The sequence below is a fragment of the Panthera onca genome, chromosome C2 (assembly GCF_046562875.1).
Source record: "Panthera onca isolate mPanOnc1 chromosome C2, mPanOnc1 haplotype 2, whole genome shotgun sequence".
In the NCBI taxonomy this organism is placed as follows: domain Eukaryota; kingdom Metazoa; phylum Chordata; class Mammalia; order Carnivora; family Felidae; genus Panthera; species Panthera onca.
This window is the reverse complement of record NC_138347.1, coordinates 35,065,567-35,088,233: the sequence shown is the minus strand read 5'-3', so window position 1 is coordinate 35,088,233 and position 22,667 is coordinate 35,065,567. Positions and strand designations below refer to the sequence as shown.

Genomic DNA, 22,667 nt, shown 5'->3' with positions numbered 1-22,667 from the left:
CTAAAGACTCCACCAAAAAACTGTTGGAATAAAGAAATTCAGTAAAGTTTCAGGATGCAAAATAAATATACAAAAATCAGTGTGTTTCTATCTATTAATAAAAAAAAACTATCAGAAAAGAAACCAGGAAAATAGTTCCAATTATTACAATTGCATCAAAAATAGTAAAATACCTATAAATAAATTTAACCAAGTAAGTGAAGGATCTCTACTCTGAAAACTATAAGACATTGATGAAAGAAAACATAAATAAATGGAAAGATACTCTTTGTTCGTGGATTAGAAGAATTGATATTATTAAAATGTCCATACTGTGCAAGGCAATCTATAGATTCAATGAAATCCCTATCAAAATTCAATGGTATTAATCACAGAAGTTTAAAAAAAAATAAAATAAATTTGTTTGGAACCACAAAAGACCCTGAATAGCTGAAGCAATTTGGGAAAGTACAAAGCTGGAGGCACTACACTTCCTGATTTCAAACTTTATTACAAGACTATACTAATCAAAATCATATAGTATTCGCATAAAAACAAACATATAGAGCAATGAAACGGAATAGAGATTCCAAAAATAAATCCATTCCTATTTGGACAATTAATTTACAACACAAGAGCCAAGAATATACAATTGGGAAAGAATAGCGTTTTCAGTGAATGATGTTGGGAAAACTGGACAGCCACATGTAAAAGAATCCTTACCTTGCAACATACACAAAAATCAATTCAAAATAGATTGAAGACCTAAATTTAAGACTGGAAACCATAAAAACCCCTGAAGAAAATACAGGGGGTAAGCTCCTTGACATCGGTCTTGGAAATAACTTTTGGATATGATATCACAAGCAGAGACAACAAAAGCAAAAATGAACAAGCGAGACTACATCAAACTAAAAAGCTTCCACACAGGAAAAAAAAAAGTGAACCTATTGAATAAGAGAAAATATTTGCAAATCATATAACTTATAAGAAATTAATATCCAAAATATATATTAAAGAAAAAACTCATACACCTAAATAACAAGCCATAAAACCCAGTTAAAAAGGGGCAGAGGAACTGAACAGACATTTTTCTGTAGAAGACATACAAATGGTCAATAGCTGAGTGAAAAGAAGTTCAACAACACTAATCATCAGGGAAATATAAATCAAAACCACTATGAGATATCATTTCACACTTACTAGAATGGCCATCATGAGAAAGACGAGATAACGAGAATTGGCGAGAATGTAGAGAAAAGGGAAACGTGTACTGTTGATGGGAATGTAAATTGGTGCAACCATTCTGGAAAACAGTATGGAGGTTCCTCAAAAAATTAAAAATAGAATTACCATATATTGAAAAATATACTGAAAATATATTTGCACTGTGATGTTTGTTGCAGCATTATTCATAATAGCCAAAACATGGAAATAATGTAAGTGCCCACTGATGGATGAATGGAAAGAAAACTTGATATGTACATGTACAAGCACAAGGGAATAATACTCAGCTATGAGAAAGGAGGAAATCCTGCCATTTACCATAACATGCATCGAACTTTAGGGCATTATGCTAAGTGAAGTAAACCAGACAGAGAATGACTAATACTGCATGATATACCTTATATGTGGAATCTTAAAACAAAACAAAAAAGTCAAACTCAGAAATAGTAGAAAAGTAGTTGGTAGTTGGTTGCCAGGAGCTGGGAGGAGGGGGAGTGAATAGGAAGAGGTTGGTGAAAAGATACAAATTTCCAGCTATAGTATAAATAAAGTATGAAGACTAACATAAAACATGGTGACTATAGTTGATAATACTGCATTATATAACTGAAATTTGCTGAAAGTAGAACTTAAATGTTCTCAACTACAGCAACAAAGAAAGATAAATATGTGAGGTGATAGATTTGCTAATTAACTAGATGGGGGAATCTTTTCACAATGTCTATGTATATCAAATCACCACTATATACATTTCAAATACATTACAACTTTGTATATCAATTATAATTATATCAATTATAAGGTTTTTTTAGTTGTTTTTTTTTTTTCACTACAAAAATAGTTTTCAGAGAAGCTGCAGGGTAAAGTGAGTGAGCACATAGACATGGCTTTGTTACAGCTTGGGAACATTTCCCTAAATGGTCAATAGGATGACACAGGTGTCCACCAGTTGTGGTGATAAAAATCTTGCTGTTATATTACTTATAGGAGGTGTGAAAATATATGAGTGCAGATAGAAATAGCAATTAAAAATATGTAAGACCGTTAACCTAACAGAAAAAATTGGCAGAGAAAAAATCATTTGCTGCCACAAAAAAAGAAAAATAATTGAATGCTCCAGATTTTAGTGTCAGCTTTCATCTGCGGCTATTTAGTCGAAGGCAGGAGTCTACAGAGCAAAGATGCAAGTAATAGCAAATAATCGCATATGAGGAATATTGCCAATAACTCAGGGTTATGAGCAAAAACAGGTATATCCTCTTTTACGGTTTTTATATTTTGTGCTTTTTTTGTAAGTTCAACAATTTACAGTTTTTGAGGCTAAAGATCCTGGATGTCCTTGTATGAGAAAAATAAGTATCAGAAATTATTTGGAAATTCTTGAAAAATATTTAAGAATCAGAAAAGTTAATTTTGATGTTCTTCTAATTATTAAGAGGACAAAAATGTTTTTACAGTTAGAATTTTAAAATTCTTGCAAATTTTAATGAATTTGTATGGCCCCCCAAAATAAATAATTCTTATTAGTTACTCTGATGCAACCAGGCAGTTTGAATGAGTTTATACATAGAACAGAAACTAAAGAGCAGAAATCTTGTCTGTAGTGCTCATGGAAGTCAGTTAGTAGAGACTTAATATACATTTTTCAAATTAATAAATAGGGCATGTGAAAACTTGGCAACTAAATGTGGTGAATTATTTTAAGTGCTTTCACATTTAAAACACTCTAGGGAGTATTATAGTTTCACATTGCACCCTATTATTTGTTTATTTAGGAAAATGGAAACAAGTAGATTAAAACTTAGGTCAGTTTTTTTTTTTAATTCTCAGTTTGCCTATTCATATAGTAACACTATGGGTTGTTTGATTGAACTTCCCTTTTCATCCTTTTTCTCCTATGCTTTTATTATAAAGGTTGCAAAAACTCGTAAACTCAACTGCTCAAACTCCAGCTTTCCAAACACGTTTGCTGCTATGGATATCCATGTTCTCACTATTCCCATTGAAAAATTTAGGTAGATATCTGCTGATTCTGTCTTTCCCTCTAAATGTTTCCTACTTCTATTTGCCCAGAAAATGATATGAGGCCTATGTCACATCACATGATGTCACAGCCTTCTTGTGACATAGGACAATAAGGTGTATATGTGAACACCTGAGAAAGATCCTGGATCCTGTTGGCATAACTGAGAGACTGTACCAGCCCTGGATTGAAGATCTCCAAATTGTAATTATGTTAAACAATTCTTTGGGTATTTAAGTTTTAATTATATGGTTTTCTATTGCTTGAAGCTGAACCCATACCTAACTGATAGAGATCATACGTCTTTTAGTTACCTATCTTTTAAGTCAGATATATTTCTCAGTTTGGGATTTCACAGAGACAAATTCTGGGACTTGGATTCAAGTGCAAGTCTTTTATTTCTGATGTGATCCCAAGGAAACATCAGTGAGGAGTGAAGGTGTGAAGCAGAGAAGGGAAAGAAATCAGTAAAGGAACATTGGAATAGCTTCTTAGAGACCCAGTTAAAGTTCTGGCTCGCTTGCAACTTCTGAAGGGTACAGTCTATGACGGAATGAGTAAATCCTGTGGTTAAGGGCTTAATGTCATAACTCCCTTACCATAGAATGAAGGCAGTGGTATGTGCAATCTCAAATCTTTAGACATTGGAGCAGGTAGAAAAGTAAACCCAAATTGGAGATACTTTACAATACCAATAAGGATGAATTGTCCTTTCTCCCAGTATGTAGGCAGTGCAATACAAGCAACTTGCCATCAAGTGACTGGTGTCTAATGAATTACATATAAATCTCTGATAGTTGAGTGTAGCTACATGGGCTCAGCAATTACAAATTAGTATCATCCTCAATTCCTATCATTAATTGATCTACAGAAAATACCTCTACTTCTCAACAATATTTATATGCCCTTAACTATCACATTCTCTATCACTTTAGAGAAAGAAATACTAAGTCCTACCTGTGAACATAGTCAACTTGTTTATTCTCTAGTATTACATAATAAAGTCATTCTAACATAACCACATTGCTAAGTCTATTAATCACTTCTTTAATATTTTCTAAGAAATTTCTTCCAAGGAAGTGTTAGAACCTTAATCTTGAATCTCAGGAGAATACCCCATATCAATAAACTGCCTTTTCCTGCTTTTAATTCCTCTCCCCACCCTCTATCATGGTGTACCAGTTTTAGCATTCATTTTCAAGCACTTTTTCCCAGTACTTTCTACTGTATATAATATACAGATTCTGTAACTCATTTAGCAAATAATATATTTCCTCCTAAAGTATCCACCAGAAAATACTTATCCCATGTATCAGTGTCTGTTCTTTCCCCAGCAGGGCCCTAACATCAGTGTAAGAGCCTTGCCAGGACTATGAATGCAGCTCACTATGTACTTCTGTCAGCAGTTGGCCCTCCCACTCTTGGAAGAAAGGGTCTTTCTATCATACCAAGCTAAGCTGATAGTTGGCTGCCTCAGGCCTGTCACTTTTATACTACAAGGCTTCACTGCAGTTGTCATATGCCAACCAATGCCAATATGCTTATACCATTACCCATATTTCCCAAAGGCTAGAAGTATTGCCTGAACTCAGGCATCTCGTTCCCCTGTAACTCATTCCAATTCACCACAGGTGAGACTCTTAGCATAAGAGATATTTACAACACCACAGCTTACCACCAGTTATAGGATCCTTATTGCCATACAGCTGGTGACTAATCCAGTTCCAGAATCTTGTCTTGAGGGTCTTCTCTTATGACCATTTTTGGCATCAACTGTCTATTTGGATTCCAGAAACCGTTGCTGAGACAAGGATTCAAGTACAGGTACTTTATTTGAGAGGTGATCCCAGAAAGCACCACTCCGGGAGTTGGACAGTATGACAGGAAGGACAAGGAAACCAATAAAAGGTAGGTTATCAGACTAGGTATCAATTTGGGCAAGTGGCTCAATCTTATTAGGGCTGTTGGAAGAGATGACATCATCACAATCAAGGGGTGGAAAATCTGAGATATTTACCCACTAAGTCTCCTTCTGTCATTGCTGGAGCATTTACTTGCCCTTTCAGCTGGCCTTGTGTAAGGAGAAAGTATGCCCCCCCCGCAAGCTACACCAAAGCCCTCAGCAGAGTCACAGATATTCACAGTAAGCAACCTGCAGGGTTTAGATATGTGCAGAAGGGACCTAGGAGGGACATGGGCTACATCTGTTTCTTTTCTCATAAAACTAGGAAGGGTATGATTATGCCAGGTACAGAAATCTACTTCTAGTCACATGCCAAAGCAAAATAGGGAAATACACACACACACACACACACACACACACACACACACACACACACACATTGTGATGAAAAGTGCCTAAGAACTACTTTCTCTAAACGTATTTTAGCAACTATCCCCATGTTCTGGTGCCTGAAATCCTCCCATTTGTTTTTATCCCCTTAGCCTAAACTCTTGATATACTTTGTACAAAAGTAGGTTATACCTGGAAAGAATAATTCATTAAACCATTATAACAATAAAATATAATGCGTAAAATAGGAAAATAATAGTGTCATTTAACTACCAAACTGAGGGTAGATTCTGGCATTGAGGCACACACAAAAAAATCACAAATCTCTTTAAAAGCTAAACACCCAGAGATGTTCCTAAATCCATAATTTTAATCCATAAATTTAAAAATATGTTGATTTTATATATAGACTTCAATCAGTCTGTTAAACTCATTAACTGGCTGCATGACTCATTCCAACATAATAGCCTATAGCAAATAAGCAGATTACGATGTGCTATTTCATTAATGCTAAACAGTAGGTGATGGCCACTACTCTGTTTTCTAACTGACTTTTCCTTACCCTCCCTTCCAATGCCCATATCCTTCCCCACATAGAAGGTGCTACTTTATAAGTAAAAAACATCATGTAACACTTTGGTATAATCAATTTGTGTCCTTATTGGGAGTTCAAGGGTTAAAACATTCCACTCTTCCACACAATAGTTTTTTCCCCCAGTTTTCTCTATTTTACATAGTTTTGCTTTGGGATTTCCTTCCCTAAGTTCTTTCATGTAGCTATTACAGTAAAATAGCCCTGAAATTTTCTTTTTCTTGAAAAGGTGTCTACTTTCAGAAAGCAAAAAAGGACCACAATGGGGAAAACAGAGAGGAATATGTGGTGTTCCTTACAGGACAGCTCTGCTTGAGGCCACAGGGAGAAACACCTTGAGAGAGGACACTTGACATTTTTGAGGGTGCCTATATAATTTGGGGTCCCAGTCAGAAACAGATGGCACATCTAAATGATGATAATTTGAGGAGGATTTAATTAAGAGGCAATTTACAAAAATGAGTGTAGTGCAAAGGAAACCACAAGGGATAGTGTAGTATCTCATGCCATTACCATCCATAGGTTTTAAGGAGGAAAGGGAGCAGTTATAGGATCCCAGTGACCCAGAAAGCTAGAAAAAAACTGGAGAAGTCTCCTACAAAAGCTAACACTTCTGTCAAATGATATAGCCAGTCCATGGAGACACTGCTAGGAGAAAAAGAAAGAAAGATATACCTTCATATCTCTCTCCTCCCCCACTGGTCTCTTGCCTGGGCTTTCTATTGGCTACCCAAGCTGAGGCCAGACAATAAGGGGTGAGTTGATGGAGTCTGCACAAGTCAGCATCCAGGCATAGAGCAGGGTGCAAAAGGATGGAGAGTAAATCTGAAAAAGTGCTGGAATATTTCTAGCCCACAGCCCTTATTTATATTTGGGGAAATTTACCAATGTATTAACTTCGTAAAATTTAAGCACCACCTTCCAATAAAGAAGCTTTAATATTAGACATGTGTTCTCTCTGATTGCTCGAAGCTATGCTTCATCATGTAGGTGCTTATGCCAGGGAAGTAGAGCGATGTTAGAATTAATTCTGACTGTCCAGGGGAAGTAGTCAAGTGCTGCCAGTAGTAGCCTCCACAGTCCAGGCACAGCAGAGCCAGTGGAAGAACCCAGCATCCAGTGGTGGCAGCCTTGGCCCTCTACCCACAGGTATTTCCTTAGATGACCTTGCCTAGGCTTCTAGCCAGTTAGGTTTTCTGAGTTTTTCTGAGCCTATCTGTCTAGCTTTCCTGTTATATATTTTTTTTTCCAAATGAGTTGTTTGGCAGTTCAAATTCGCAAGAAACAATCTGCAGTTTCTGGAATAAATAATTCTGACTGGTGGGGACAAAATGATACCATGAGTAGGTTGCAGAGGTGACCCTGGAGGGGCTACCATGATGATACACACAGGGCATCCAGAGTTGTACCACAGTAATCTAGCCTTAAACAATCTTGGTAAATAAGATGGAATTTAGAATTATTCATCTTGCTTAATTAGGGCTGAAAACAAACAAACCAAAACTTCACCTACTATTCTAGGAGAATAATCTTAACACCCAGCATGGCATAGCATATCTATGATTCACATCTTATCTATAGTAATCTGGAAAAAAGAGCTCGTTGAAGGCTTTGAGAAACTGAGCAACTACCATAAGGACAGAATGCCAGGAAGGACGCATTCAAGGGCTGCAGGTTGAGCAGATGCTTCTGATGGCACTGGATAGTTCAAAGAAAAACAATGAGCAATGGCCTAAATCCCCAAATTCTTGGCTCATGTAATAGACTGAAACCCGGGAAATTTCTACAATTAAGGTAAAGAATAGTTGGCCTTCTTCAATGGCAGAGCTAAGATGGGAGTGCCCATTTGAGATTACAGCTACTATGCAATCTGAAATAACTCATTAGTGTCTATCCCACATTTCCTAACCTCTTACCCTCCTTCTTACCAGCCCTTACCCTCTGTATGGTAGAAGTCTGACAATGAGATGTATCATTGAAAAAATAGTAATGGGGAAAGGCTTTAGTGTGCAGGGTGGGAAGTGCAAAGAGGTGGGGATGGAGAGGTCTTAGGCAGTAGAAGGTGAATGTAGTAGTGACCAGGGAGGGAGCAAAAGGGGAGCTGGAAACTTCCACTGTCAAGGATGATCAGGAGACCTTTAACAGGGCCACTTGTATGCATTCAGAAAGTTTATATATGAATAAGGCATTCCTAAAAGGATATAAGAAAAGAAATTGGAGAAGAGGAGATAAAGTTTTTCTTGACATTAGGTTTTCTTCCTGAATTTATTTAAGCAATACCATAGTATTTCTGTAAGCTTCTTACAATCTTTTAAAATAGCTACTTTAGACACAAAGATTTATTTATGGAGATTTTACCAAAAAACTTCTATTTATTTATCAGTTCTCCAAAAAATAAAGCTATATTTTGTTCTTTAATATAACTGTATGCCTAATGATATTCTTCTAAAACTTAGGTGGCCCAGTGATACTGCTTTTATGGATCCCTCATTCCTGATGCTTTTCTTTAAATTGAGTACTGGTTTTATAGTATTACAAAACATTCATGGATAAACTCTATTATAGCCAATTGTCAAGAAATAATCATAAAATAGTTTAATCACTATATTTTTTGTGACAGAAAATTATGTATAAGGAAATCAGAATAAGCTGATTTTAGAAATCAGTATAAGCACAATATAAATGTAAAATACTTTCATATATAATCTTGAGTCCTGTTAAAGAGGCATGGGGCAGGGGAGTCAATTCCTAAGTAAGAGAAATTTAACAGTTGAATAACCAATATTAATTTTTAAATGTGCAGTGGATCTGAAATATCTGCAGTATAAGTCAATAAAATTAAGATGTTCTAAAACTGAACTTTTTTCAACTCAATCCAAGTTTCTGATCTCCCCACTTCATGCAGAAATCTTTATGAAGTCCACCTGAGATTTTTACTCCCTTACCCTGGTTTGTTTAAAGTAGTTACCATATTGTTTAACTTCCATCTCAAAGTGTTCACAAAGTCATCTTAATTGCCTCACTTGGGCCCTGACTGCTTGCTCCCAGAAGCTCACTCAGCTCCCTAGGGACCTTCAGTTAGGACGGGGCATGAACTGTTTATGGCAGAAGAGTCTTTGGTTGCAAGCAGCTGTCAGATCTGGGATGATCATTTATGGAGAAGAACGGCAGGGTTTGCTGCTCCCTTTGAGAGCACAGTCACCTCAGCTTTCCGCAAGTTCAGCTGGCAACTTTGCACCACTTACCTTATGGAGACTTCTATGAAATTCTCTACGTTGTATTTAGTCACTGGCAAGCACATGGCCCTTACTCTCAGCCTTCCTGGGTCCCGGAATTTTTGGATTACTTCTGTGTTACTCTGGTGGAGTGGGAAATCAGGGGATGATCTGGAAGCCATCCTATGTCCAGAACTCCTCACTATGCTGCCATAGTTTTTCTCCCCCATTCAAGCCTCAGTATGGTAGGACATCTTTGTGGGTTGCTACTCACAAAGTCAGTTATAAAATAGAAGAATGCCAGTTTCTTCTAGTTCTGAAACACCACACCTTCATAAGGAACTCTAGCATATCTACTCCTTCCTTTTGAGGAATCACTGAGCAGGGGCAGGATTAATGTCTCTTGTATTTTTCCTCTCTTTCTTCAGAACTGGACACCAGGATTTCTCAACAGCCCCACTATTAACATTTTGGGCTGCATAAAATTTCATTGTAGGTGCGGATGTCCTGTGCATTATAGGATGCTTAGCAGCATTCTTGGCTTTTGCCCACTACATGATAATAGCACATGCCCAGTTGTGACAACCAAGTTTGTCTCCAGACATTGCCAAATGTCCCCTAAGGGGTGCAAAACAACCCTCCACTGAGAACCACTGCTCAACACTGACTATATTTCCTAGTATAAAGGTATTTTGTATATACATAGTATGAGTTGAAGAAGGAAGATAGAAACCTGTTGTCTATTAAAATCTCTACAATCTGTACTGTCTCATCATCAATGATATCATTTGAAGCCTAGTACTTAAAAACATCTGGGGACTTTCTTTTCTAAGCAGTAGACTGTAGCCACAGAAATATACTTCCATTTACCATCAAGATCAGTAAAGGTCAAACTGTGGCCTAGAAAACCAGATTAAGAACATATTTAGTTAATATTTCACATACTCCCTTGCCCAGGTTCTAGCACACACAGTTTGAGAACCAAGAGGAAGAGACTCACACTGTAGTTGTTTATTCTCTGTTGAGGGTTATATTGGCCTTGTTTAATATGAACATTGCTGCCTTTCTAAAGTAGAATCATGGTATTCCTGAGTCTAAAACTATAGCATTAAAACATTAGATAAATCTCATAACCTTTGAATATTTCTTCAAGGAACTCACATCCTGACTGCCCCTCTAACCATCATTCTTTCTTAATTCACAAACCCTTAAAAAGGAATCTACATTTACTGCTTTTAACTTCCTTACTTCCTTTCACTCCTTAATCCATTGTAATATCACCCCACCCCACTAAAACTATTATTAGGATCACCACCTACAATATACAATATATACTCTCCTGTCCTCGTTTTCTTGTTTCCTGACCTCTCCATATTTTCTATTATGACGAGTTTGACTTTCCATGAGTGGCCTAACATTAGGCAATCCTATAACAACCACTGTATCAATTCCCTTTCATTTTACTGTCAGTGCTGATTTTTCCCACTTTTCTTCTCTCAGAGACTCTCTTTTTACTTGTTTGGCACACTCTGCCTGAGGTAAGCATCCCTTGGTGCTTCTGTGATGGGTGTCTTCTACTGCTTACTCCAGATTAACTCCTGGCTCTCTCACTTTGCTCTGTGCCCTAAGAAGCAAAACTTTAGGTCCTATATCAATGAGCTTCCATGCACTATGTCTTCCTTTGACCAGCTTGGCCAATGGAGATCACCAGCAGAAGTTTAGAGAGAAGGAAGAAAGTCAGATCCGGTTATGTATTCCCCTCCTATGATATCTCCTCTCTGCCTGACTGTGCCCCTCAACAGATGGACACTGTTTGATGGCCACTTTCACCCTATATATCTTTACATCTGGCTTTAGGTATAATTTACTTTCTCTCATCTATTTAGGTCTAAAAGATGCAATAGTTATTGCTGTTAGTAACATCTTCCTTCAATATCCTTTTGGTTTCCTTTATCCTGCCCATCCTTTTGCAATCCGTCTCTTTGTAAATGCACCCTCATGAAACTATTCTAATTATTATTGAATGTGTCCTAAGCTTCCTCTTGGGACCTTGAATATGATAGCCACCAATATACTATTATGACCCTGTCCTTTTCTCCAAGGTCACAACTTGTATATATGATTTTCTACTGAATTTATATAACCTGTGTACTCCATGGGAACTTCAAATTCAACATGCCCAAATTGAATCTATTATCTTCTTTCTCCCCAAAGCCACATTCCTGGAAGTTAATTTGACTCTCCCATTCTCACTATATATATGTATTAATTTAATCATTAAATCATACTGAAATGGCTTTCAATCTGTCCTACTTCATCTTTACCACCTCTCTCTTAGGTTAGGTATTACTGAATTTATCATTCAAACTGTGAAAATAACCTTTTAAGTTTCCTGTCTCCTGGCTCACTACTAGTGAATTCCTCTTCTACACTAGTAGTGTGAACTATCCTATCTTGAATAGCTGACATAGAAACTTTTCTAAGATATTTTCTCATCTACATAATAAAACCTCCAGGATCTTATAACTTATGACTCATCTTATGATACAGTTGCCCTGCAGTCTCATACCCATCCATCGAACCCTTCCCCTTCTTAACGTCTGGAAATGCCAAATTCACATCCTCTGAATACATCATATTACTTTGTTTCTCTATTCTCTTGCATATGTTGTTTGCACATGTTAGATTCATTAGATGACTATCTCATCATATTTCATTTATTCGTATATAAGCTCCATCTCTGTGAAGCCTTACTGATCTCAAATAAGCTTCACTACTCATTCCCTTGTACGATATATGTAGGCAGTAATAAATATGATAATATAATTTAGTTACTTATATTTTTTATATGTTGCTAAACTTGAACTCGTCAAGGGTGTGGACCATTTTTATTTTTTTATTATTTTTTTAAGATTTACATTTATTTACCTATTTTGAGAGAGAGAGAGAGAGAGAGAGAGAGATAGTACAAGTGGGGGAGGGCAGAGACAGAGGGAGAGAGAGAATCCCAAGCAGGCTCTGAACTGTTAGTGCAGAGCCTGATGAGGGGCTCAAAGCCATGAACTGTGAGATCATTACCTGAGCTGAAATCAAGAGTCAGATGCTTAACCAACTGAGCCACATGGGTGCCCCAAGGATGCAGACCATTTTTAAAAAGCACTTCACATTTCATGGAACTGAAATAACCTTATCAGAAATTATTGGTCCATCAGATTTTTACTCTTTCCACACAGAGAAAGTATTATTTAAAAATAAAAAATTTACATTTCATTTAATAAGCTATATTCTGGCAGGTTTTGTTATATTAACTGCCTAGGAGTCACACTGTAAGAAGCAACAATCTCCTGTTTTCCTCTCTGCCATCTGCTTGACAGCTGCAAAGGATCAACGATGCTTGAATGCATCTCCATCCATGTTGGCCAGGCTGGTGTCTATACTGACAATGCCTTCTGGGAGCTCTATTGCTTGGAACACCAATAGTCCTATCCACCCCCATAGTCAAATGCCAAATGACAAGACCACTGGGGGAGGAAATGACTCCTTCAACACTTTCTTCACTGAAATGGATGCTGGTAAGCATGTGCCCAGGGCAGTGTTTGTAGACTTGGAACCCATGGTCATTGATGGACTTCTCACCTGGCACCTACTGCCAGCTTTTCTACCCTGAGAAGCTCATCACAGACAAGGAAGATGCTGCCAATAACTATGCCCAAGGGCACTACACCATTGGCAAGGAGATCATTAACCTTGTCTTGGACTGAATTAGGAAACTGGTTCACCAGTGTACAGGTCTTTAGGGCTTCTTGCTTTTCCACAGCTTTGGAGGGGAAATTGGTTCCAGGTTCACCTCCCTGCTGGTGGAACATCTCTATGTCAATTATGGCAAGAAGTCCAAGATGGAGTTCTCCATTTACCCAGCCCCCACGTTTCCACAGCTGTAGTTGAACCCTAAAACTCCATCCTCACTACCCATACCACCCTGGAGCACTCTGTGCTAATGAGGCAATCTATTACACCTGTCATACAAATCTTGATATTGAACACCCAACCTAAACTAACCTGAATAGGTTAACAGGTCAAATTATGTTCTCCATAACTTTTTCCCTCAAATTTGATGGAGCCCTGAATGTTGATCTGACAGAATTCCAGACCAACCTGATATCCTATCCCCATGTCCAATTCCCTCTGGCCACACATGATCCTGTCACCTCTGCTGATAAAACCTACCATGAACAACTTTCTGTAGCAAAGATCACTAATGCATGATTTGAGTCAGCCAACCAGATGATGAAATGTGACCCTTGCCATGGTAAATACATGACTTGCTGCCTGCTGTTCTGTGGTGACATGATTCCAAAAGATGTCAGTGATGCCATTGCCACCATCAAGACCAACTGTATAATCCAGTGTATGGATTGGTGCTCCACTGGCTTCAAAGTTGGTATTAATTACCAGCCTCCCACTGTGGTACCTGGTGGAGAACTGGCCAAAGTACAGCAAACTGTACATGCTGAGTAACACCACAGCCATTGCTGAGTCCTGGGTTCACCTGGACCACAAGTTTGACGTGATGTATGACAAGTATGCCTTTGTTTACTGGTATATAGGCAAGGGCATGGAGGATGGAGAGTTTTCTGAGGCCCATGATAACATGGCTGCCCTTGAGAATTATGAGAAGGTCAGTAGGGCTTCTGTTAAAGAAGAGGGTGAAGAAGAAGGAGAGAAATACTGAAGTTAAAAATGTCCCAAAAGTGCTGCTTTTGCAGGGAAGTTTATTGTTTTAAACATTGAAAAGTTGTGTTCTAATCAGTTAATTTGTATGTAGCAGTATATACTCTCATATACAATTACTGACCAATGCTTGAAAATACAATGCTTTTTTTCACACCCAAGCTGTCCGTTTCTCTGATGGATTTGAATAAAGTATTCCCTGTCATTTTTAATTTTTTTTTAAGTTTTTTTAGCTTGAGAGAGAGAACAAGAGGGCTATGGGCAGAGAAAGATAGGAGACAGAGAATCCCAAACATTCTCTGCACTGTCAGCACAGAGCCTGATGTGGGACTTTAACTCAGGAACTGTGAGATCATGACCTGAGCTGAAACCAAGAGTCTGATGCTTAACCAACTGAGCCACCCAGGTACCTTATGTATTCCCTTGTCTTAAATGAAAAAATATAATAATAATAATAATAATAATAAAACAATTAATCAATTATATTTTGGGGTATTGTCTTTAAACACATCTCCCATGTAATTGTAACCAAAATATCAGTCTTATATTCCTGTTGGAAAAGACAATGTTTTGGCCACATGCCAGAGGAAAAAAATCAGTATTGTAGGCATGATGATTTCTTTAAATCATTTTTGTCTCTCTTTTCTGGCCTGTTTCTTATAACTTTACTATGAAATGTTGCATATGAATTTAATCATAATTCACTTTCCTAGGTATATCATAATTAAAGAGTTAAAGTTCCATATATTAAAGTTCTTACTTAAATTAGAACCAAAATTAGTGTTATTTAGGTATATGTTTTGTTTATTTGCTTTTAGCTAATACATTAAGCTTAATTTCCATTCATTTTTGGCTCTCAAGAAATGAAAGCATTTGTGGTTTTAAAGTATGTCTGAATTTCATAAATCTTGCAAACTTTATTATTTTTTCCAAGAGATATGCTGCTAATCAAGATATTAAACATAATTGATTCAAATTGGTATTTGGTCTTCACCATTAAAGTACAAACGGAAGATAATTTGTGAATAGTAAGTCTACATTACATAGATTAATATAATTGTTTGCAACTAAAATACAATACTTTTCTATAATGCTGCTAATAAGTTTAATTAGAATATAATCCTGTGTAATGTAGATATTTACAACTCCTTTAAAATTATCCTTTATTAATTTCATAGAATAAATATTTCAATGTCTCTAAACTTGACTCCAAATTTGAAGTTTAGGAATCCATTTACAAGTTTTCTTCAGAGGAGATTCATGATTCCTCATGACAAGTATTTAATTATAAATCATCAACTGAAAAAAACCATAAAACTTTAAGGAAGTCTTATACAAAGCTATTCTGTTATCATAAAACCTTAATTAATAACTGCATAAAGTTATAAATATAGAAAATTTTAAAATTAATCAAGCAAATGTTGAAGAAAGAGCATTAGATTCTTTATTTCATTTTTCAAACAAAGCAGCAAAAGTCTTGGCTGGGAATTATATAGTGAAAAGCACCATCAAACAAGCAAATTAAAAATTGCTAGAAGCTCTTTCAAGGTTATATCTTAATATCCTTGAAAAGAGACACTTGAAAATTGTCAGAGCTTCTGAAATCGAGTCTGTGTAACCCACTGAACAGATAGATGAAAACATATGCACAGAAAGTATTTTAAAACATTATATCAAAATAAATGTATATATTATGGAATTGGATTCAACATTTTCATGGTTTAAAAAAAATAATAATAAAATAAGAGACTTCAAAAAAATTGGACACCCTGAATCAAGTCTCCTGAGGCAGGATACAGAATGGTTTAGAAAGAAAGCCCTGAGGTCATACTCCTGAGTCCCCAGTTCCATCACCTACTAACTCATTAATTGTGATCCTCATGTTCCTTTTCTCATGCAGTGAGACTCATGCAATCTCCAAGAGTTATTTTGCCAATAAACTGAGGCAGTGAATGTAAAGCATAGAGCAAAGTCAATTGCAAACATTCATACATGTTTGTTACTAGGTGGCATTGGAAGAGGTATTGGTGGTGTTCCCTTCCCTAGGGACAGATGTTTTCCTGTGCCCTTAGGAGTCTTTTGGTTTGAAAAGTTTAAGAGGCATTGAAATACAGAAGCATTATATATCTCTCAAACTAGTTTATTCACTTTCCTGTGGTCATGTGTCACATTTTCACCTCTGATAACCATCACTTAGGCATTTCCCATCACCTCAGTCTTTGAAACCTTACACCCCTTATAGTTATGTTCTCTCTTTTTCTTGGCTTCTTCTCTGAATATTCCAGGTAAAAGTAACTTCTTCTTCTACTGCAGGCATTATGTTTCATTTACATTTTTTTGAGTGCATATGATTATCTAGAGATATATACTGTCTTGTTTTCTGCTGACAAACAGCCTAATTAAATGAACATTATTATTAGTCCCATCTTTCACATGAAGAAACTGAAGTTTATATAGATTATATTTATTGCTCAAATCACCAGTGAGGAAACAGCTAAAAAGTGGCTGAGACAGATCCACCAGCCTCCCGTGTCCACTTTCAGAAATGGCTTTTCCCAACTGCCTTAGTCTCAGATATGCCACTAATAGACCATCTTGGGTTGCCACTATTTGTATCCATTGCTTATTTCCCTTACTAAATTATGAGCTCTTAGAATTTCACAATTCTTCCACCGGTTGTTATCTAAAACAAAAAAGTCAACCAGAAACCAGAAGAAAGGGGGGGGGGGATTGCTTTTCATCTGACCTTGCTGAACTCAAGAAATACTAAAATTCTCATGGGAAATGTACATGGAAAGATTTCAAGACTATAAAGATTCAGAGAATAGTCTTAACTTGCAGAGGCTATGCCAAAGAAATCTGAATCTTTGTCATGTCACTATTAATGACACATGTCAACTTTCATAGGGTCATGAGATAAATAGTAACCTGAACCACTTTCTTCCAAAGCTTTTGTTTCCTCTGAAGGCTGACATAGTGTCATATGCAGTCACAGGTCTCATTACACCTGCTGCAATCAATACTGCAATTAAGACTAGCACCTGAAGGAATTGATCAAACAGATCCAAACCTATTTTCTCCACTTTATATGAATTAAAAAAAAATAAAATAAGAAATTAAATATATTGCATGCACACACACAAGAAACTGACAGTTCCTGAGAGGAATAAGCCATGAGGATACAAATCAAAGAATAACAAGGTTTTATACACATTTCAACTGCTTAAGCAGCCATTTGTAGGAATAAAAAAAAATAATAAACATTATTCCTAGCCAACAATGTCTACTTCTTTTACATTTTACACATTCAGTAGTTCAACACAGAACTGACATAATGCTTCTCACTTTTACATTTTTGTCAATAAGATAAGATATCAATGGCAAGCTAACATAATGGGTAAGATCAGCATTTCTAGCTGCATAAAAGGAGATCTTTAATTTGCCTGTACAAATTCAATAACAACTCATTAGATGTAACTATGACTTATTACTGTGTTTCTTCAAAGATAATGTCTCAATATTTTGTCTTATGAAATAAAGCAAATGATTTCATGTAATCTTAGATTTGAAGTATGTCTTAAATATCGTAGAAAGTGCTTGAGTGGCTAGAGTAAAGGATTCCCAGAATTTGAAGACAAAGTCAAATAAAGGTTACCCACTGAAACTGAAAGTTGTAAAGATCATAACATTTTAATATTAGATTTAATTATGTTGAACACACACCATGTTACTTACATGTATCTTCATATTTGTTGTCCTCATTAATGAATTCAATCTTTATTGAGTGGGATATCTTCATTGTAAGTGATAGAAACAACTCATGCTTCCTTAAGGAAAAAAAAAAAAAGAGAGAGAGAAAGAGAAAGAGAGAGAGAACTATACTATGATGAAATGGAGAGAAGCAGTCATATGGAACCTATATTGACTAGAACTGAGGTATGTAAACTATTAGGAATTTTTATTTTTATCAATGATGCTTCTCTTTGCCTAGCTGCATTCTTCTTCTTTCTGGTTCTTTATCCATATAGAATATTATGGACAGATTACAGCTCCTGATTTTACCTGAAATGTTGTCTGTAAGCAGAAGTCACTTGCTTTCTTATTCCAATTCCAAAATACCCAAAACAAAATCTATTTGGCATCAATTGTGCCATGTCCAATTCAATCCAATCATCAATGCCTGAGAGGCAACATCACGTGCCATTATATGGCTACCATGAGTTACTTGTGGCATAGGGGCAAGAGTATTATAAACTTGGAAGATAACCCAAACTACGTTAATGGATGTGGCCATCTATGGTAGTAACCTATCCAAACATCCAAAGCAATCTATGCAATCCAATCAAAGAGACCAAACACACTTAAGTTTCCTGGAAAACTATAATCAACTCAGCTCTTTTACACTGTGTCTGAGGTTATATCCCTATTTCAAAACAGAAAAGCCACAGCCTATATGGAGATTAATAATAGGCTATATATTAAAATTAGTCCAGCTAACCAGCTTTGTCTCAGAGAGAATGGCTATCATGAATACTCAAGTATCTAAACAGGTTTGTTCTATAGTATAATGTGGATAATTCACCTGAATCTAAACCAACCTGGATGAAATATTTGAGACCACCCCAATGTCTTTCCTCTTCTTTCATGAACACCCACAGTCATATTACTTACAAGTTCAATTTCTTTGGTTTATATAAGCTTTATATAAGAAAACATTCACCTGGATCATAGACACAAGATGTCTCATCACTAGCAAAATATAATCTCCATTCTGAAAAAAATCTCCATCTAATTTACAAATGAATAATAGCTAGTATATCATGAGCCAGTGTTTTAAAAACGGATCTTCCTGGAATGAACCAGGACTTAAATCATTGCTCTTTATATGTTAAAAGAATATATTCAATCACAGAAAAAGGAAAACACATTCTCAGGATCAAAGAACTGCTTCTTATCTAGCTAATCCAGTTAGATCATAATGACTTAACATTTACTGAAGCTGGAAAAATTACTATTATAATAACAAGCTCTCCAAAACACCCTAGATTTTAATAGTTAGTTTAATATTATTTGAGATCACATATTTTGACAGGTGGCTGAGTCTAATATTTATTGACAAGATAACTGAGTGATAATTCTTGTAGCAAGGAACTCATACAAATAAAGTACCAAGTATGTGTTATAATGAAAGCTCTATGGGATTAAAAATGACTAACTCAAAATTGCACCACACCTACTTGGAGTGTTAATAAATTGTTTTTGAAAAAACAATTATTTTCCAACTATACAAGTGTATGTACATTATATGGAATTTACTTTTGAGCAGCTGAAGAAGAAAAATGTAAGTTGTGATTGAAATGGTAGTCCTAATTTATTCTCTTCAATAATGCTGAGATTTGATTTCAGAATGATTAATGGTGATTATAAGCAATTAATTTAAAAGGTCATCAGGTGAAAAGTCCAATTGAGAAACTTCAGAATTCTCTAAATTAGTGGTTTCCAATTGTCATTTAGTTGCAGAACACTTCTTAAAGTATATGTAAAATTAATATAATCAGAGTGTGTATTTTCTGCTAACAGGAATGGGTGAGAACCATAGGACTACTTTATCGAACCCTTCCTTTTCCGTGCATAATGACTTTCATGTACCTCCTTAAAACTCTAAAGCCCTGTGGAATAGTTCACAAATCACTGTTTAGATTAGTATTTCTTACTATGGCTTCCATTATTTTTCACCACAAATTCCAAACACATCAATACCAAAGAAATATCAGTTGCATCCTACTCTCTGGAGCACTTTGTTCCTAAACTGCATTTTGATTCGTGATAATTTAGTTTCCTCAGATGGGATGATTTATAACTCCAATAAGTGCCATGTTTTTGTGTGCTTTCCAACATCATGAGCAGTCCAGTCTAGGCTAAAACTTATTTTTCTTCATTTGGAACTAGAAGAGTGTCCACATAGGTTGAGGAAGATAATGGTGACTTACCAGAATGTCTGTTTATTGTTTCTTTTTCCTGGAATACTTTTTCAGCTTTTCAGGATATCCCATAAAACATCTCTGATCCCTTCAGTTTTTTACAACCAAATGATATGTGAGGTCACAACATTACAACAATCTCTTCAGCATTAGAGCTGTGTTGTGCTCTTTCTTATTCTCTGCTGGATAATTAACATTAGCAAACAAGACGGCAATGACATATTTTGTTATAGTTACTGACTTACCTAAATTCCTATTAATCATACTCATAAATATTCCCACAGCATTCCGTTGTGATTATCATGTTTATTTACTGATTACCATTGATAATGTGTGGAGTTTGACTGCATTATCCTCCAGAGGAACTGTGCAGGTAAAGATACATATGCTAGGAGAGGAAAAACGAAGAGGAGCAGGACCAGAAGGTGCTATTTAGAGTGTGTTTTATTTCTTTTAAAAAGTATTATTATAGAAGAAAAAGACAAGCCACAGACTGAAAAATAAATTGCAGAAGACACATCTGATGAAGGATCGTTATGTAAAATATGCAAAGAACTCTTAAAATCCAATAATAAGAAATTTTTTTTTAAATCTGACTAAAGATGGGCCTAAGAGGGACACATGGATGGCTGAGTTGGTTGAGCATCTGACTTCAGCTCAGGTTCATGAGTTCAAGCCCCACATCGGTCTCACAGCTGTCAGCACAGAGCCTGCTTTGGATCCTCTGTCCCCTTCTCTCTCTGCCGCTCCCTCACTTGTGCTCTTTCAAAAATAGATAAACATTAAACAAATGGACCAAAGAATTTCACAGACATCTCATTAAAAAAGTTATACAGATGGCAAATAAACATATGAAAAAATGTTGCACATCATATGGCATCAGGGAAATGAAACTTAAAATAATAAGATACCATTACAAATTCATTACAATGGCCAAAATCCAGAATACTGACAAGATTTAATGCTGACAAAGATGCAGAGCAATAGGAACTCTCATTCTTTGCTAGTGGGAATGTGAAATGGTACAGCCATTTTGGAAGGTAGTTTGGCAGTTTCTTACAAAATTAAATATATTCTTACTGTGTTCCAGCAATCACCCTCCTTGGTATTTACCCAACTGAGTTGAAAAGTTATTTTACACAAAAGCCTGCACACAGATGTTTATAGCAGCTTTATTCATAATTGCCAAATCTTGGAAGCAACCAAGATGTCCTTCAGTAGGCAAATGGATAAATAAACTATATCCAGACAACAGAATATTATATAGCATTAAAAAAATAAAGGAGCTATGAAGCCATTAAAAACATAAAAGAAACTTAAATGCATGTTGCTAAGTGAAAGAAGACAATCTGAAAAGGGTATATTCTATGTGACTCCAACTATGTGACATTCTGGAAAAGGGAAAGTAGGGAGATAGTAAAAAGATAAATGATTGCCAGAGGTTGGGGTGTGGGAAGGCTGACCAAGCAGAACACAGCAAATTTTTTTTTAGGGCAGTGAAACTATTCTGTATGATACTACGATGGTGGATATATGTCACTATACATTTGTCAAAAATCATGGAATGTAAGAAGACTAGAGTGAACCCCGATATAAACGATGGACTTTGGATGAGATTATACGCAATGAATTGAAAAGGTTATCAGGTGGAAAGTCCAATTGAGGAACTTTAGAATTCTTTAAATTAGTGGTTTCCAATTGTCATTTAGTTGCAGAACATTTTTTAAAGTATATGTAAAATTAATACAATCAGAGTATGTATGTTCTGCTAACAGGAATGGATGAGAAACATAGGACTGCCTAGAGTGAGAAGCACGTGTCCCACTCTGGTGAGGGATGTCAGTAGTGGAGGAGTTGCGTGTGCGTGGGGACAGGACTATATAAGAACCCTGTGTAGTTTTCTTCTCAACTTTGCAGTGAACCTAAAACTGCTCTAAAAAATAAAGCTTACTATCATGTAAACTTATTTGTCCTACATACCTCACAAATTGGTTGTATGAGGCAGAGTCTAATGAATTTGAAGACACCCCATAAATAGCTCCACACTAGTCTTCTTCAAGTTTAAGCTTTGTGTTCTAGATTTCCTTGATACTCCAAACTGTACACATTCAAAACTTATCTTCTCATATTTCCTTCAAACTTTTTCTTTCACCTGCTTTATCTAGCAGAGTTTACAGTGCTACCATCAACTCAGAAGCCAAGAAAGAGAACCATTCTTAATACTGATATCATTCTTATCCCACATATACAAATAATCACTACATTTTACCTTTTCTATTTAGCTTGAACTCATCTCCTCTTCCTAATCCCCAAAACTGTTGTCTGGGGTACATATTAGCATCACTTGGGGAAAATTTTAAAGATTCTGATCCCTAGGCATCACCCCCAGTTCAATTACAGCAGCATTGCTTGGGATGGAACCCAGGTATCAATAGTTTTCAAGGCTCCCAGGTGATTCTAATGTGCAGCCAGGGTTTTCATCCACGATTTAGACCCTAATGCTCTACAGACCGGATAACTTCATCATGAATCCTAATTGATGGATGGTCCTTCCTCCAGGATGCTTCCTGTCAAATGTTAAATCCATTACCCAGAGGCTTCTCTTAAGACACTCCCTATTTCTTAA

General features: G+C 36.2%; 1 pseudogene across 1 annotated transcript; it reads left to right on the top strand.

Moving 5' to 3' along the window:
• The first annotated feature begins 3,333 nt into the window (after positions 1-3,333).
• Positions 3,334-14,209, top strand: LOC132683845 (tubulin alpha-1A chain-like; annotated as a pseudogene). Its single transcript, XR_013557860.2, has 3 exons — positions 3,334-3,433; positions 5,022-5,137; positions 12,704-14,209. The product of XR_013557860.2 is annotated as a tubulin alpha-1A chain-like (transcript).
• Positions 14,210-22,667: the final 8,458 nt, after the last annotated feature.